Raw genomic sequence first — 17,104 nt, 5'->3', positions numbered from 1 at the left:
AAGGTTATTCTCCACCTTGACAATATATTCACATTTGTTATAATGACACTTACACAATCAAAATTGCATTTCTTGTAATTTTGTCATAAGTTTCAATTTTACCACCTAGTTTTCCATCGAAGCATCAAAACATGTTGAGAACTACGAAGGCTTATCCTGTAGAAATCTAAACCTCACAAACACGAAGTTTAGAGTGGTATAGTTGCAAAAACTTGAAAACAAAGTCAAAAATAGGACACGTTTTTTCACACAGTTCATGTTCAAAAATGTTGTGTAAGAGTAAGATTAATGGTGAGATCGATATTCCAAAAAAAATGTCAAGTTTTTTTCAGCTCATAAGGCAAATTTGTGGATATATAGCACCTAGAAATTCATTTTCATGCTCTTCAAATAATTCAAGAAAAATGGTCACTTAACAGGACAGAAAAGTGTCTAAGGACATAGAAGTGTCCTGTTATACGAGTCTAGTGTTAAGATGGAAAGTGGTACACATATGTACGAAAGACATCCACACATGACCACTCAAGTTCCATGCACATTAAAACCTCATTACATAACCATAGTCATGACAAATATGCACATGAGACATCCACACATGCCCTCTCAGGTTCTATGCACATTAAAACCTCATTAAATAACCATAGTCATGACACAAAACAGTCCCATCACTTTTGTCAACCATATCTTGTAATTCCTTCTTATGGGCAAAATAGTTTTTTTCTTATTTGTGGATGCACACACAAGGCACACAAGAGATAGTTTTTGACCCCATATTAGTGCATCACACTGAGCCCTATAGCAAAGGTTATCATCATAGCACATCACTCCATTGATATGAAACTCATGCTAACACTATGATGCAAAAAGAAAGATTTTTTCTGCAAAATCAACCATACGGTTTGGGTTAGAAAAGCCTACATTTGTAGATGTATATATGGAGGTCAAACAAGTGGAAACAACTCAACAAAACTAACCATAAAGCATATATGAACTTCACATCAAACCCACAACCCCATACGATACTCCTCTTTGGTAGCATCCTTACATTAATAGACACTCCCACACAAAAAGCAATTGATAACTCATACTCTCATCATGGCATTGGTGGTCTTGACTTGGTTAAATGGGTTCTTCTATCCGACCAGCACATATGGTAGCCTTCCCTTTGAGGATCCCAGCCTTGTAGGACTTTAGATGTCTAGATGATAGTTTTAAATTAATTCCGATGACTTGATTTCATATCAAATAAAAAAATGAACTTAGCAAAAATTAAAGATTTGAGACTATAGACATGTAATGAAACAACTAAAATACATTCAAGTTTAGATATTAGTGCTCTGGAAAATTTAATCTCGAAGTACAACTAGCACAAAGCCCATTGATAAGTATTCTTAATCTCACTAAGCTCTAAAAGATACAAAGATCAAGGGCATAAGACTAGAGAGTCTCAAAAAAGGATTAGTGGGGCCTATATATAGGTTTTGTGACTAGATCTTGATTGATCAAAATAGCAAGATAGTGTAGAGTAACTAGTGGTAACTCCTCAAGATAACTCAATCATCTTCCAAGTCAAATATTCAAAGATAACCTGTCACCCAACCTGCATCTCTCCAAGGATTAGTTCTCACCTTGTACACCAAGTACACTACTTCAAGAGCCATGCCTCTCTGGTGCCACCATAAAGAAACTAGCCATGCAGATGGAGTGTAGATGAGCCTAACAAAAAAGAATATTTATGCGACATTCTTCATCAAGCATAGCCATAGCTGGTCATCTATCCTGACCATGGAATATGCAATATAGGTGGCCCTAGTTTTGTATCAAAGCTACCATAAGAAACATTGCACAGGAGCATCTTGGATATGCAAAAAAAATCCTTTCCAAGACAATTAAGCTATACATAGTCTTTACTCTTACACACTTGCCATAAATTATTCCATAATAAAAAATTTAATCATAAATAATAATCCATATCCCATCACATAGTTGCAAAATTTTTGATAGTATAGCCATACCAAAACACAATCCAAGAGCCACACCAGCTAGCACAACGAAAAAAGCATAAGCATAGCAATAATCACAAGAGAAATCTCAGTCCTTGATCATAAGCAATAATCATCAATGAACCAAACTCCCACACTTGGAGTTTTAACTGCACTCATTATTGGTAAACTCGTCCAACACAATGGTCCTTAAAAACAGATTTTTATGTATAAAAAGAATCCCCTCTTTATGTCTATGTCCCTCTCTTATGTCTAGCATGGAACAATTTTTTTTGACTTTGTTGGCTCATTTTCCTTGACCTGGTTTTGTCTGATAATCTGATCGTCTATGCATGGATTTGCTCGCATCGCTGGTGTGAATAGAGACTCTAGGTTGTCCTTGCCAATTGAATGTGAGAATCATGTGACTAAGAACAACTTCACTGATGGGAATATTTTCTCCATAATGTAACTCCTTATGGGAAAGTAGGCCAGAGTTTTCCCAATGGGGAAAAAAAGGGAATAGTAACTTCTCCAAGTGGAAAAATTGACACAATTGACTGCTACCATGAGGGAAATCAATCAGCTTCACTTTTCCCACCTTGCAAATGTGAACTTACTTTCCCTTGTGGGAAGTGCCCACATAGACATAGATTCATTTTCCCAATTTGAAGATGGTTTAATTTTCCACATTAATAAATCAAGATTAAAAGGATTTTTTTGTAAAACTACATGCTTTTTAACTTAGCTAGTGTAAATTTAGAGTCTAACAATTCTTAACTTCAAAAAAGCACCACTTGTGCCCCTTGTTCAGTTCTATACTAAGGTTTTAATATGAGCACCGAATTTTTTATTTTTTAAATGGTTACTTTGACCTTTTCATAATCAATACTTATTTTATTGTTGCCTATGTATTAAATCCTTAGTTGATCCTCAAAAGCAGACTGTGGCTAACAATTAACTAATAGAATATGTTGACTATCTCACAGGGATAATCTATGATGAACAAGACAAATTGATAGGACCTTTTAGTTTGTGCCTGAAAGAGGCAACAATATGTAATCAATAAATCTAAAAATATTAGTCCAATTAGGGTTGCTACCATCGGAAAAAGATTACGATTGACAAGGACCACATGAATAGTTGGACAACCGAAGTTTTGTGTTCTTCCACTTCGATGGCCTCTATGTCGCTTATGGTTGTAGAAAGTCTCTCTAAATAATATAATTCCCCATCTTTATGATTTGAGAGAGAGAGAGAGAGAGAGAGAGAGAGAGAGAGAGAGAGAGAGAGAGAGAGAGAGAGAGAGAGAGAGAGACCTTTGCTTTGTATATTCCCTCTTACCCTCCCCTAGTTAGGGAACTCTATTCTTGAATTTTTCAAAAGGTTGATGAGGCATACGTTTCAAAGCTTGCAATCTACTTGCAATCCAAGGGTAAATAATTGCCTCCAAGATTGTCATCACGACTTCACAAGGGACTAGAGATTCTCCTACAATTGCACTTATACCCCTCCCGCCAAGGCCTTCTAGGCCAAAAACAAGACTGCTCGTTAAGTGTGTTTGATGAGCACCCAATCGTTGTTGTGGACAAATTTGTTAAGGTTAAACTAGAAAAACATCTAGCTCTACTTAATTGAAGATTGGAATGTGACAATTATTAATCTCTAAATTAAACTTCATATTTATTTTTTTCATGTTTGCTTGAACTTATTTGTCATGAGTCCGTGATGATGTGCACATAGACCAAGAAATCAAAGACTAGAAGAATCATGTGGTCCTTTAAAACTAAGCATTGCTTACAACTGTTTTAAATTTTACCTCGATCATGTTATGGTTAGAAGCTTACACTCACCCTATCCATGACAATTGCATAAAAAGTAGTAGCTTAGATAAAGACTTCTATCTAGCTATATATATATATATATATATATATATATATATGATATCTTGAGATCTAATTCCAGTGTTGAAGGATTTCAGCTACTTAGAGTAGGAAGAGTTCAGACAGCAGACTAGACCATTTCCTTGCTGCTTCCTTCAAGGTTTGTGAAAGTATTCCCCCAATCATCTTCATCAATGTATGTGAACATCAGGATCATCCTTTTTCCCTCCTTTGAACATGGGAAAGGAAATCTTCAGGGAAGTGGTGTAATTATTTCGATTACTGCTGATCCTGCCAGTTCTCTTCTTGGCTTCAGACTGACGCTTGGGAACCTTCTTGCAATTGTCAGTTTTAGCATCCCAGTCAATCTATGTCTCTGTCTCAGTATCAATATCCTCTCTATTTTGTCTACTAGAAGTTCGGTGACTTCCTTTCTTTCTGCCTTTGATATGCTCATCTTTCTGGCGAGACTGAGAACTCTTGGAACTCTTTGCCTTTCGTGCTTCCCGTTCTGCCCGTCTGCGTCGAGAATGACTGGAGTGCTGTGAGTCTTGCGTCTCATCAGCCTGACTATGCTCCTCCTGAGCCTCAGTTTTAGTCATTTTCTCTTTCTTGGGGTCAGACGCTCTTCCTGACTCCTCAAGAATGGGGTCCACACGATTGGTAGATTTTCGGTCACGATTGGATTTTGGTGCCATTTGCTGAAAACTCCAACTGGGAGAAGAGTCTTTCAGTCAACAAGCTTCATCTCTAGCACCGTGATCGCCAAAATGGAATTGGAGCTGATCTCTTGAGACAGCTAATTCCAGTGTTGAAGGATTTCAACTACTTAGAGTAGGAAGAGTTCAGACAACAGACTAGACAGAAATCAGTGACTAGACTGAAATATGAATACTGAAATGAGAATCAAACTTAAAGACTGGAATAAAGTTCAGATTCAGATTCAGAAGACTGTTGAGAAGTCAGTATCACTGAAATATATATATATATATCATGATTGAGATTACAGTGAATATAATTACAGAGAGAGAAAAGTGTAGCCGATAATACTGCGACTGATGCTCAAGTGCAGTTATAGCTCCAAGCGCTAATACGAGTGATAACAATTGCCCCCCCCCCCCCCCCCCCCCCCATATCAAAGTAATGGGCCCTATTTATATGCTTCGGGTTTACCGTAGTAATTACTCTAGTAATTACTAAGTGATTCACTGCCCATCTTCTAAGAAACGAGTGATAACAATTGCCCCCCCCCCCCCCCCCCCCCCCCCCCCCCCCCATATCAAAGTAATGGGCCCTATTTATATGCTTCGGGTTTACCGTAGTAATTATTCTAGTAATTACTAAGTGATTCACTGCCCATCTTTAAGAACACGTTCCCACATGGTGACGCGCCAGCCGTCTACATATATATATATATATATATATACTTCTCTCATGTATGGGTAGAAGCTTACACTCACCTTCTCCATAATTGTTGCATAAAAAGTGGTAACTTGGATAAATGATTTTACTTGGCTATATAAACTTACCAACAAACTACATAATGCATAACATTCTTGAATCTCCATCATTGAAATTCTAGGCCTTAAACATTTAGAAAGAGATAGCATGCTAAAATAGAGGGCATGTAGAAATTCAAGCAATTGAAATTTAAAGAAAAGATGTGTATGAAATCAAAATAGCATCACCTTTGAATCATAGTCACAAAGGATAGAAAAAGAAGCAACTTGTCCAATTCCATCAAAACAAAAGTGTCTTATTTTTTTTATTGGCAACTAAGAGAGCTACAATGACGGACTCAAGCTACATAGTATTGCAAAAGAAGTGATTGATCGATAGTCACGAAACACTCTTTGAAGAAAGACTTGTTAGATGTACGTGCCTCTTTGATGGCTTTCCAAAACTTCCCGAACATCTCATCTACATCATGTTGATCCATTGCCTTCATCGTAATGCGTATCATTTCTTCATTTTTCATTTCCTTTGTTGTTGCAAGGAACTGTAAATAATAAAGTAGTTTATAAAAGAGGAGAAAACGAAGTCATGATTTTTCAAACAACTCATGCAAGTATCCATATTACTCTTCTTGATTGTCTTCTTGTTAAGCAAACTTGTGCGGCTTTGATCCTATTAGCATAAAAGATTCAAGAGCTCTATGAACAAGACAAAGCAACATATCAATAATGATAATCTTGCTTGAGAATTGCTTACATTCTCTAATAAGGTATCTATGAATCTTGCTGGAGTCTTTATAGGCCTAGAGGACCTTGATGTATGTACTTTTTGCCAAAATTGTGTAAGAATAGATGCACATTTAGTAGTTGTTAGATAGTGACTTACAATAAGCATTACAAATTAACCAATGTAAGATTTAAGGTGAAAACCACACCACATATGTCTTAGGACTAGTTAACAAGTTGTTGGTTAGGTTATCAAAGGCATACAAAAAATTAACAAACAATGGAGTAAGGGGCAACTTCACAAATAAGAAACTAAACTACTCATTTTTACAAACGGTGTAAAGAGTGAGTGGCATTACCTTCCTCTTCTTTGAGGCATTTTGATGTATTAAGCCATCAAAGGCCTAAAAGAAAATGCAAGATTTTTTAGTATGTGCCCCATTTAAGCCATATTACATAACTTTAAGATAGTGTAACATGCAATCAATAGGATACCCTTTCTTTTTTTGAGATACCAAGACTTTTTAGAAAGAGCTCATTGACTTGATATTTTTGTCTTCAGGAATCCTAATATTTTTCATTTGCATATCAAGCATAAACCACATTTTTTAATGTGAGAACACATAGGCACATGGTCTCAAATCTAAAGACATACCATCATCTTGTTGATACTTGCAAATTTTATTTCCTTATCCCTTGCATTAGAATTTTCACAAAGCTATAGCACACAAAATGTCAATTCTAAAAGCATTAAAAAACCAATGGCACTTAAGTAGGAAAAACCTTTACATACCCTTGGGTTTGAGTTATTTAACTCCAACACATTTTCCTCCTCATAATCCACAAAAACATGGGTGGAAGTAGTTGCATCTAAGTCTTCATGCTGCACATTTTCCATAAACACGGTATGAGTTTAGAGAACTTACTAGGCGATGTGTCAAAGCTTTTATATTTATTTATTCAAGTCATCTATACAAGAGTTCTCCCCTTACCAATTCACTTGGCTTTTCCCCCTTTGTAATGGTGGCCTCTTCCACTTTCGAATTAGCAAGTTTGTTGTTTCTTTTCACCACTTCACTAGGAATCTTCACCTTATCAATTGTGGCTTCTTCCACCTCAAGGATATTTCCATTGTATAATGGGATCCTATAGAACTTAGTGAGAGTCTCCTTGTCCTAAAATGTATTGATAAGATCATGTCATAAAATCCATATTTAAAAAAATAAGTTTGAAAGTAACATACACTTTGAGTGACTAATCGCCAATGGATTTGATCCTCCTAGCCTCACAAACTTGTCATGTTTGGGTGGAATCACATCATAATTGCACAAAAATGTTTCATTCACATGGTCGCCATGAGTCTTGCCTATAACATAACAAAAAACAAGCTAGAAGTTAGTGGCATGCTTAAACAAGGAGTGAGTATCATAATTGAGGTAGTAATGATTCAATTGTCGCCACCTCTTGTTTTGATCCTTGTGTCTCAAGCATAACCATGTGCTCCTTCACTTGCATGTCATCACAATCAATATCTATGCAAAAAATTTGGCTTCCTTCATGCTATTTTACAAGAAGTAAAAATGAACAAAGTAAGAACCTCAAATAAGGTAATCTAACAACTATAAATTAGCATGTAATTAATTACTCTTACCATGTTTGTAGTTATATCATCATGGCAATAACTAGCCCCTCAGCTAGATATGGTGGTACAATCCTTATGCTTTGTACCAAGAGAGCATAACCATGAGATAAATATGACATGTGCAAAACTTAAAATGGACAATAAAAAGTCATATCTTAAAGAACATATAATGTATATCTTACCATTGTATTAGCAGTCCCATTCAATGGCTCAGGGATATAACAATCTTGTACAAAAGTTTCCGTAAAAGGGTCTCCTCCATCTTCATCTACGTGATTAGCATAAGAGGATATGCTCATGGGATCGCCATAGGTGGTGTGCTTTGGCTAAACAAGCAAAGTATGCATGAAAGTGTCAAGCTACCAAATAAGAATACAATGTTTTTTTGTAAATATTCTTTACTTTTTTACCTCATGCATATAAAGCTCTTCAAAAGGATGCCTTTGCCACAAGACTGTGTGGCATGACCGTGCACAGTGTTTGAGGATCTTGTGAAGGTCTTTTGTCAACATAGCATGGAAGGAAAATAATCAAAAAGTTAGCTCACAAACTAAGAAACATTGAGGAAACACACTTACACACACACACACATTGAGCTCACATTAAAGATGTTTAAGAACAAAATTAAAAGCAACTCATGTACTTACATACCTTGGGAGGATCTTCAAAGTGAAGAGCACTCTTCATAAATTGGAGCATGGAGGTGCCCTCGAGTGCTTTCATGGAGCTATCTTGAGAGGGATAGCACCATTGTCTCCTTGGCTGGATAGTAAGTGGGCTAAGTAAAGGAGGACTTTTCTCTACATTTCCCAACCGCAAACATTTTTTCGGGTTTCTTTGTGCATGCCTCCATTCTAAGACCTTCTCATACACATATGTGACACTCCAATCAAGCTTTACATCTTTTGGAAACACTAGAGTTTTCAACTCATGCATCTTTCCCTTGATGAATTCCATCAAATTAGTTGAAATCAATGGATCTTTTTGCAAGTTAATTTGTGTGAATGAATGCTTCTCTAAATCCCCAAAACCTTCTTTGAACCAGCCTCTATTTTTTTCTCATGCTTTCATTGTAAGAAAAATGTTGTTTGTACCAATATTTTTTAAGGAAAGCTTTTCCTACAAGAGAATGTTCATGTCTAACGGTAGATGGATACAAAACCCGTTTGCGCATCACCGGTACAGCATCGGCGTGAAGATATTTCATCTCATGCAACATTTGTAGGTGATCATGATCTTCATTGTCGATTGGATGATGAATAATCCTCAAGGATCTCTCCTAATACTTGGAGCATGTGTGTGTGAACTAGGATTATCATTGAGGATATGGTTGCTCCATCCTAAAATCATGTGACGATGCGAAAATCTTGTTATTCCAAGCTCTATCCAACCTTCGAATGTCATATATAAGAGTGTTTTGCCGTTGATGCCACTTGATGACACCGCTTGGAGTACTCACTTGTGACACAAAACTCCTCCACAAAAGAGCTACTACTTTTCGTCATCCCACAATGCAATGCTTTTGAAGCTTTCATTGCTACATAAAATACAATTGCAAAGTATTTAGCCTAATATGACTGAATATGGCGCTTACCTTCTTTCAATGTTATGTTGGTCCATTGTACATTATCACGGTCTTGAGCTAGCGGCAAGAGAGGATACTTAGGAGGTATATTTGAGTTAGTGGCCTGAAGAAGAAGATTTCTAGCTTTGATGTTCCAAAAGAATCGATCTATGGCCCAGAAGAAACTCCAGCTTTGTCAATGGTGCACAAAAACCACATTTTCGAGTTGCATTCTCATGCAACGTCTGCCTAATGAATGAGACTGTGGGTGTTTATGAGAGAGAGAGAGAGAGAGAGAGAGAGAGAGAGAGAGAGAGAGAGAGAGAGAGAGAGAGAGAGATAGAGAGAGAGAGAGAGAGAGATAGTCATGCTCTCTTGCAAGCCCTCAATCCGGGCCGGACTTCTGCGCCGCCATAGAGAGAGAGAGTGAGTCTACCCGCCAATAGTACGTAAGCAAGTGGTGTAGGCTAGATATGTGTGTGTGTGTGTGTTGTGTGTGTGTGAGAGAGTGTGTGTGAGAGAGTGAGGAGAGAGAGAGAGAGAGAGAGAGAGAGAGAGAGAGAGAGAGAGAGAGAGAGAGAGAGAGAGAGAGATATGAGGTCAGAGCAGAGCCCTCAAGAGCCTGGACTTTTTTCGCCAAGAAGTGAAGCTGTCGACTCTAATAAAAGCAACCCTGGCTGCATGTTCTAATCCATTGTAGCCAGTACTGGGGGGGGGGGGGGGGGGGGGAGAGAGAGAAGAGAAGAGGAAGAGAGAGAAGAAAGAGAGAGGAGAGAGAGAGAGAGAGAGAGAGAGAGAGAGAGAGAGAGATGGAGAGAGGAAATTGATTCTCAAATGCTCAGTTGTACAGCAACTCCGAACCTCTGGTAGGCTGCAAAGAGAAAGCCGCGCGCGAGCTGGACTCGAGTCAAATTTCTACACTAAGATTGTAAATTGTATCCATAAATAAAACCTTAGGGTTCTTTTTTCTCCTACATTAAGTGCAGCTTTTTGTGGATTCCAATTATGAATTATTGCTTGATGATTATGAGAGAGAGAGAGAGAGAGAGAGAGAGAGAGAGTACATGCATGTGAGATGTGCATATGAAAGCACATGGAACAAGCTGCTTGATGATTAGAAGAGAGAGATAAAGAGAGAAGAGCATATGCATGTGAGATGTGCATATCACGGTACATGGAACAAGCTACACCTGCCTGCAGGAAACCCCAGTACGGTGAGGGTAGTGGAATATTTGCAAAACTTGGGCTTCGACACCAACACGACAACGGTGAGCAAGCAGGACAGGCATCCCATGCACATCACTCAGCGTGGCCACGTCATATGGGCTGCTTCGAGGGCTCCTACCAACAATCAACACCATCCAGCCATGTCGCAGTTTTTGTTTCATTAATGATAATTCTAAAGAATGTTTCACGATGGGCTTCACGTGTGAAAAGAGTGACAAAGAAGTGCCACTAATGAGGAACATCATTTTGGCCCTATCTGAGGTTTGTGCAGTCTGGCGCATCGGCAGCACCATAAGAAGATTTAGAAATTATCTCATGTAGGAAAACGGAGTCTTTTTGAGTGTTTTTCATACAATGAATAACATCATGAGCTTGTGCTTGAGAGGCACCGCATACCTAGCTAGGTATGCGGTGCCTCCCTCACAAAAGCTCACGATGTTAAGTCACAATGTTGCCATCCCCCCAGCTACATTGTCAAAGAGGTGAAAGCTTCTACATGCTGCTAAAAGACATTGAAGAGGATATTGTCCCCTCCCAAGTATGTTATTTTTGTTTGTCCTCCTCTTTCAAGTTAGTTAGTACTTAGTAGTCTTCTCTTTCTAAGTATAACCTGCCTTTATTTCATGACTTCTAGTGTCTAACCCACGTCAACATATTTGGAAAGGCCATAGGTCCATAAGAAACAAGTATATGTTGTTTTGTTTGGAGAGATTCCTTCACTTTGCATCAACTGGAAACAACACAGGGCTACTTGACTCTACACTTCTTGAGCATACCTTGCAACCAAACCGTTCCTTGCAACCAAAGTGTTCCAAGAGATGACATTTTAAACACAAAGGTTATCAAGAACTCTTTGTGCTTTTGTGAAGGAGTTGCATTTGGCATACATATGGACCAAATCTTTCATGGGGAAATCCTTAGCAACGTGCCCAAACTGTGAAAGACGAGACATTGAACATATCCATTGTGCTTCTCATGCTCTTCCTCTTCCACTTATAATTTTCCAAACAGTATTGTAGAGCACGCTTGGCAGAACTGCTACCCTGAAGAGATGAAATCCTAAGCAAGAAGCTCATCCACAAGCTGTAACACATCAATTTTGCTACAACAAGTTGCATACTTGTATGAGGCATCAACGTGAGGACCTTGGTTAATGAACTTCTTACTTGATAATCATGACTCAAAGCACCTACTTGTAGCCACCCACACCGATATATACAATTGGGTTTCATGTGGTTGCTCATGAGTCCCTGACTCTACGTCAAACTATAGGAAGCACTTCAAGCGGGTTTAATTGGTGTCCATGCCCATCATGTGGCTTATCCTACCTACAAGTAGCCTCTATAAACATTGCATCTTACTAGGTTGGAAGAGAGATCGAACAAGAAGAAGAAGAGTCCTTTTAACATCACAAGAAAATTCTTAAGAGGCCTTAAAGATAATCCTATAAAATTCTCAACAAGGAGCAACCAAGATTAATTCCCATACAAATATATTTCATTTTTAGAACTCCTATTTAACCATGAGGTTAAGCAAGGTCTAATGTTGATTTTGCTTTGCCCTCTAGGATTCTCTAGCTTGGAGTCCCTGATATCAAGGGTTAAATTCATTGTTCCAACTTGCGTATTTTTTTCAAAAAATAAATTCATTGTTCCAACTCTTGCGTCATTTTTTCAAAACACCATCTTCATCATCACTCGACCTACACTCTTGAACTATTCTAAGACATGGCTCTAGCATGGCTCTTGTTTTCATCTCATTCACCGTACATTCATGAAAATTACGCTAACGTAAGGTGGAGTATAGTAGAAGGATTTCATAACCAACATGGGTCTTTCACATTCATCTTGTCTAATGTCTTCGTTATACTATGAATTCAGACTTATCAATATTGTAGGTAGTAAACATTGTTGACCCAAATCTGAGACCATTTTGGATAGCCCAGTTACAAGCAATGAAATGGGTGTGGGATATAGGTGAATGTGGGACCATGGGATGCATATCGTACTGAAGTGAAGAGAATATTATTTTGGCTACAAATTCGCATGCAAAAAAACACATGTTGGTGCATCTAAATAGACTTCCTGACACTCCATCTGAGCAAAGCTTTCTAGGATTGCCTCATTATGCCCCTACTTTGCAAACCCTACGAGTAATGCATTCCAATTGGGCGTTCCTTAACATATGATATTGGCATATCTATGCTCTTTCTCTTCTCCACTTATAATTTCCCAAACATTATTATAGAGCACGCTTGGCAGAACTGCTACCCCGAAGAGATGACATCCTAAGCAAGAAGCTCATCCACAAGCTGTAACACTTCAATTCGCTACAACAAGTTTCATACTTGTATGAGGCATCAATGTGAGGACCCTGGTTAATGAACTTCTTACTTGATAATCTTGACTCGAATCACCTACCTGTAGCCACCCACACCGATATATACAAGTGGGTTTCATGCGGTTGCTCATGAGTCCCTGAATCTACCTCAAACTATAGGAAGCACTTCAAGCGGGTTTAATTGGTGTCCAAGCCTCTATAAACATTGCATCTTACTAGGTCGGAAGAGAGTTCGAACAAGAATAAGAAGATTCCTTTTAAGTTAACATCACAAGAAAATTCTTAAGAGGCCTTAAAGATATATTCTATAAAATTCTCAACAAGGAGCAACCAAGATTAATTCCCATACAAATATATTTCATATTTTAGAAACTCCTATTTAACCATGAGGTTAAGCAAGGTCTAATTGTTGATTTTGCTTTGCCCTCTAGGATTCCTCTAGCTTGGAGTCCCCTTTGGTATCAAGGGTAAAATATTTTCATTGTTCCAACTCTTGCGTCATTTTTTCAAACCACCATCTTCATCATCACTCCACCTACACTCTTGAACTATTCTAAGACATGGCTCTAGCATGGCTCTTGCTTTTATCTCATTCACAGTACATTCATGCACATTACGCTAACGTAAGGTGGAGTATAGTAGAAGGATTTCATAACCAACATGGTGATCCGAGCCTATCACAAATTTTTGTTTACTATATTTTGTTGGTTTTCCTTGCTTCCGGAGGTTTACAATAAAAGAAAGAGTGAGAACAACCTCTTGGAAAAATTAAAAAAATGATTTGATGGGAATTTTTTCTTGACTAGTTCACCGGAGGTGAAAGGTAGAGGGAGAACCTAGTGGTAAAGGGAAGGGAAAATATGTAAATGTGAAAAGAAAAGATATGATGCGGTTGTGGATCCATGCACCCATGATTCAAGGGTCATGAGTGGCTCATATCATCATGGCTTTGGAGTCATATGATGATTCAAACAGATGGGACCCAAGTGGAAGACTTGGTAAAGGAAGGAACCAGACACATGATTTTGCTGGATTTTAAAAAAATACTTCCACTCCGATCCAAGAAAAGTTGTCTTCATCAAAGTTGTAGCTGATGAGCTGGAGATTCTGATCATATTTTTTTATTTATAATTTTTGCATCTACGGTCTAGGAGATATGGCCAAAATGGCGGACGCCAGCTTTTCCAACTGTGGTGGAGACCACCCCCTCTACCTTTACACACACACCCTTCCTTTTCCACATTGAGACCTTCTCTAAAAATCAGCCATTAGTCTTCTCACCCTCCCCTCCTTCCTCCTCTCTCTCAAGCTCAAAAAACCATCACAAATTCCTCTTCTAATCACCTCTCAAGTCATGCTTAATCTTGTTGTAATTCATAAGTTCTCATTCAACCCCTTTCTATTATTACTAGATATGTATTGATTTTATGTAGATTCTTTACATTTTAAAATAAGGAATCTCTTGGACTCAAGCTATGGAGGAAGGAGTGAAGACAACACAAGTGATGATGGAGCCAATTAGTTGCAAATTGGTCAACAAATCACTTGGAAGGAGCTTCTTCATTGCTTGAATGTCCCTAATCAAGCTTCATTTGTACAAATTACACTTGGATCTTAACCTCACTCCTAATCACTCTCTTTCCTATATAAAGAGGCCTTCCCCTTTGTAATTTTAAGCCTCCCTCAGCCCCATTGAGTCGTTGTATCACTCACCATGAGCCCATAAAGCTCATTCATTCACTCTATTCTTGCACATTCTAGAGTGCAAATTGTTTCATGCTAGTAACCTCCCCTCCTCTTACTTATGTTAATTAAGAGAAATCTTTTATGTGTGTGTGAGAGTGCTTGATGTGATTTTGGCTAATCCTTGAGTGGTTGTTTAGTAATCTACATGCTATTTCTGTTGGGAGTGTTTGAAGTTATCCATTCCTTGTACACACACTAAGGTTAATGCTTCATTCATAGTGATGTCTCTCTCTCTCTCTCTCTCTCTCTCTCTCTCTTTGTGTAGCGGTCCTAGTCCACGCTTCCAAGACTAGGTGGTGCCCTCATCTCATTTCCCTTGTGGCGCAATGCGGAAGTGAAGAGAATATTATTTTGGCTACAAAATCGCATGCAAAAAAACACATGTTGGTGCATCTAAATAGACTTCCTGACACTCCATCTGAGCAAAGCTTTCTAGGATTGCCTCATTATGCCCCTACTTTGCAAACCCTACGAGTAATGCATTCCATGATGTTGTATCATGTATAGGGTATAGGAAGGCCTATCCTTTGTATACAATTAAAGGGAATCACAGCATTGGGCGTTCCCTTCACATATGATATTGGGCATATATATCTTGCGAGGCTGTGTTTAGATTCCCAATTAACCCTCAGGCTGGGTCTATACCTGTTCCAAGCCTTCCAGAGCGTTTTGAGGAGATCCAATCCTTTTTTTGATACCTCGATAGGGCCAAAGAAAAGAGTAAACCATGGGATATTGGAAACTCCTTGGACTCCTATCAGTTGGAACTTGTCTAGGTGTCGGAACAGCAGAGAGGCATTATAGTGCACAAGCGAGTGGTGAGGAAGCTTAAACATGATAAAAGTAGTTGTGACGATCAGACGGCAGAGGGAGCGGTGGCGCTGCTATTCTCTTCACGTTAGTGTTCGCAAAAAATGTGTCTCAACTTAATATCGTGCTATTTTCAATTTTAAAGATGCCGGTTGAGGTAAGGGGAAACTAGAGAAAAATAGTGTAAAAAATTGGAAAAATAACCTAATTTCCTTAATTTTCCTCTTGAGAAAATTAAGAAAAGGAATTTTGTATGTCTGGAAAAATGATTTTTCTCGAGCACTGCTTCACGCCATCGCTAGAGCTAGGGCTACCTAGGGGAAAAGTTCAGAGCTTAACTCACATGTCATAGTCTCACACACGACAGGATCAAACCTTTTACTCTTCCCAAATGAAACTCTTAGGGTAAAGGGGTCCTGATCACTGATCTTCCCTGACTTACCATGGGCCAAGGGGTAAGATTGAGATGCAAGCATTAATCTTCCCCGGCATGCCAATTGGTGGTGCTCTACACAATTGGTCTTTGATGACCTAGGCCACAATATCAAACTCTCAGCATAGCAAGGAGAAGCAGCAGGGTAAACGATGCCCTGCAAGTGTGATGAATGCTATGGCCGCAATAGCAAAGTCTGAGGAGCGCAAGGAGAAGCAAAAGGGCAAATGATTCCTTGCATGTGTCCACACTTTGACCATTATGGCCAACGGGATTATCACTTTAGTAGGTTATGGAGGACTCAGTTAAATGGCGGCCATGTTGCCCTTGCAACTCATGGCGGATTCAGATAAAATGGGGGCCATGGTGCGCTTGTAGCTCATGGAGGCTCCGAAAGAGGGGGAAAACTGTGGCGGGTGTCAAACTTCTCGAAAGATTAGTGCAACCAGTAGGCATAGGGGGCTATTGGATCTTCTCTCACTCCCTTACTTTTACAAAGAAATTATTGATTGCAAAAATTACCCCATCTATCCTCACCACAAACTTATCATCTCACCTGGCATGTGCAATGACACATGGCAGTGCTAGCCAATACCTTTAATTTTTTAAAAACGCTGGTTTTGACCCTTAAATCTCCCGCGGGTCGCTCTGCTTAGGTGGCGCACTTTTGGCCCCTTTACCCTAACAGTTTGAAACCTGCATCCCTCTGCATGGGGGCGCGTCTCCACTTCTGAAACCCAAGCAATCAGTGTGCGCATGCGGTCGACTTGCAACCTATAGAATTGACACCTGGTTTTCCTGTCAAGGGCCATTTTGCCTATCAAAAAAGGTTCTAGAAAAATTCACCTATCAAATGACAAGTGCAGCTAGAGAATTTTTCTATCGAACGACAAGTAGCAAAAATTGATGGCTGTCAAATGACAAGTCCTGATTTGTGAATTACCTGTCATTTTTTCCAGTATATGAAGGATTGCGAGAGCCTTGAGGCTTGGTTCTTGTGGAGTCTAAAGAGAATGCATAGTGCACTGTTGATTTCATTTTGTCTACTATTTGAAATGCTACAGAGTTGAACCTGGGTCTTGCTACGAACAGATTCGCTGAACCTAGGAGAGGTCCTGTAGCCCACGTCAGCTCCAGTTCAGTGTCACGCATCTCTTGTATCCCCAGCAAGTAGTATGCGCCCACTATCGACTTGCAACATGTATCCCTCTTCTCATCCGCGTCAGTTGCAGTTCACTGTCGCGCGTCTCCTGTATCCCGAACAAGCAGTACGTGCCCACTATATATCGTCCACATA

At 39.0% G+C, this 17,104-nt stretch overlaps 1 pseudogene; it reads right to left on the bottom strand.

Moving 5' to 3' along the window:
- Positions 1–8,085: 8,085 nt before the first annotated feature.
- On the bottom strand, positions 8,086–9,037 carry LOC147452324 (uncharacterized; annotated as a pseudogene).
- Between the last annotated feature and the right edge of the window lie 8,067 nt (positions 9,038–17,104).

The sequence above is a fragment of the Adiantum capillus-veneris genome, chromosome 8 (genome assembly GCF_014529385.1).
Source record: "Adiantum capillus-veneris isolate H3 chromosome 8, ASM1452938v2, whole genome shotgun sequence".
Taxonomy (NCBI): Eukaryota; Viridiplantae; Streptophyta; class Polypodiopsida; order Polypodiales; family Pteridaceae; genus Adiantum; species Adiantum capillus-veneris.
The sequence above is the reverse complement of the archived record's forward strand: the minus strand, read 5'-3'. Positions and strand labels throughout refer to the sequence as shown.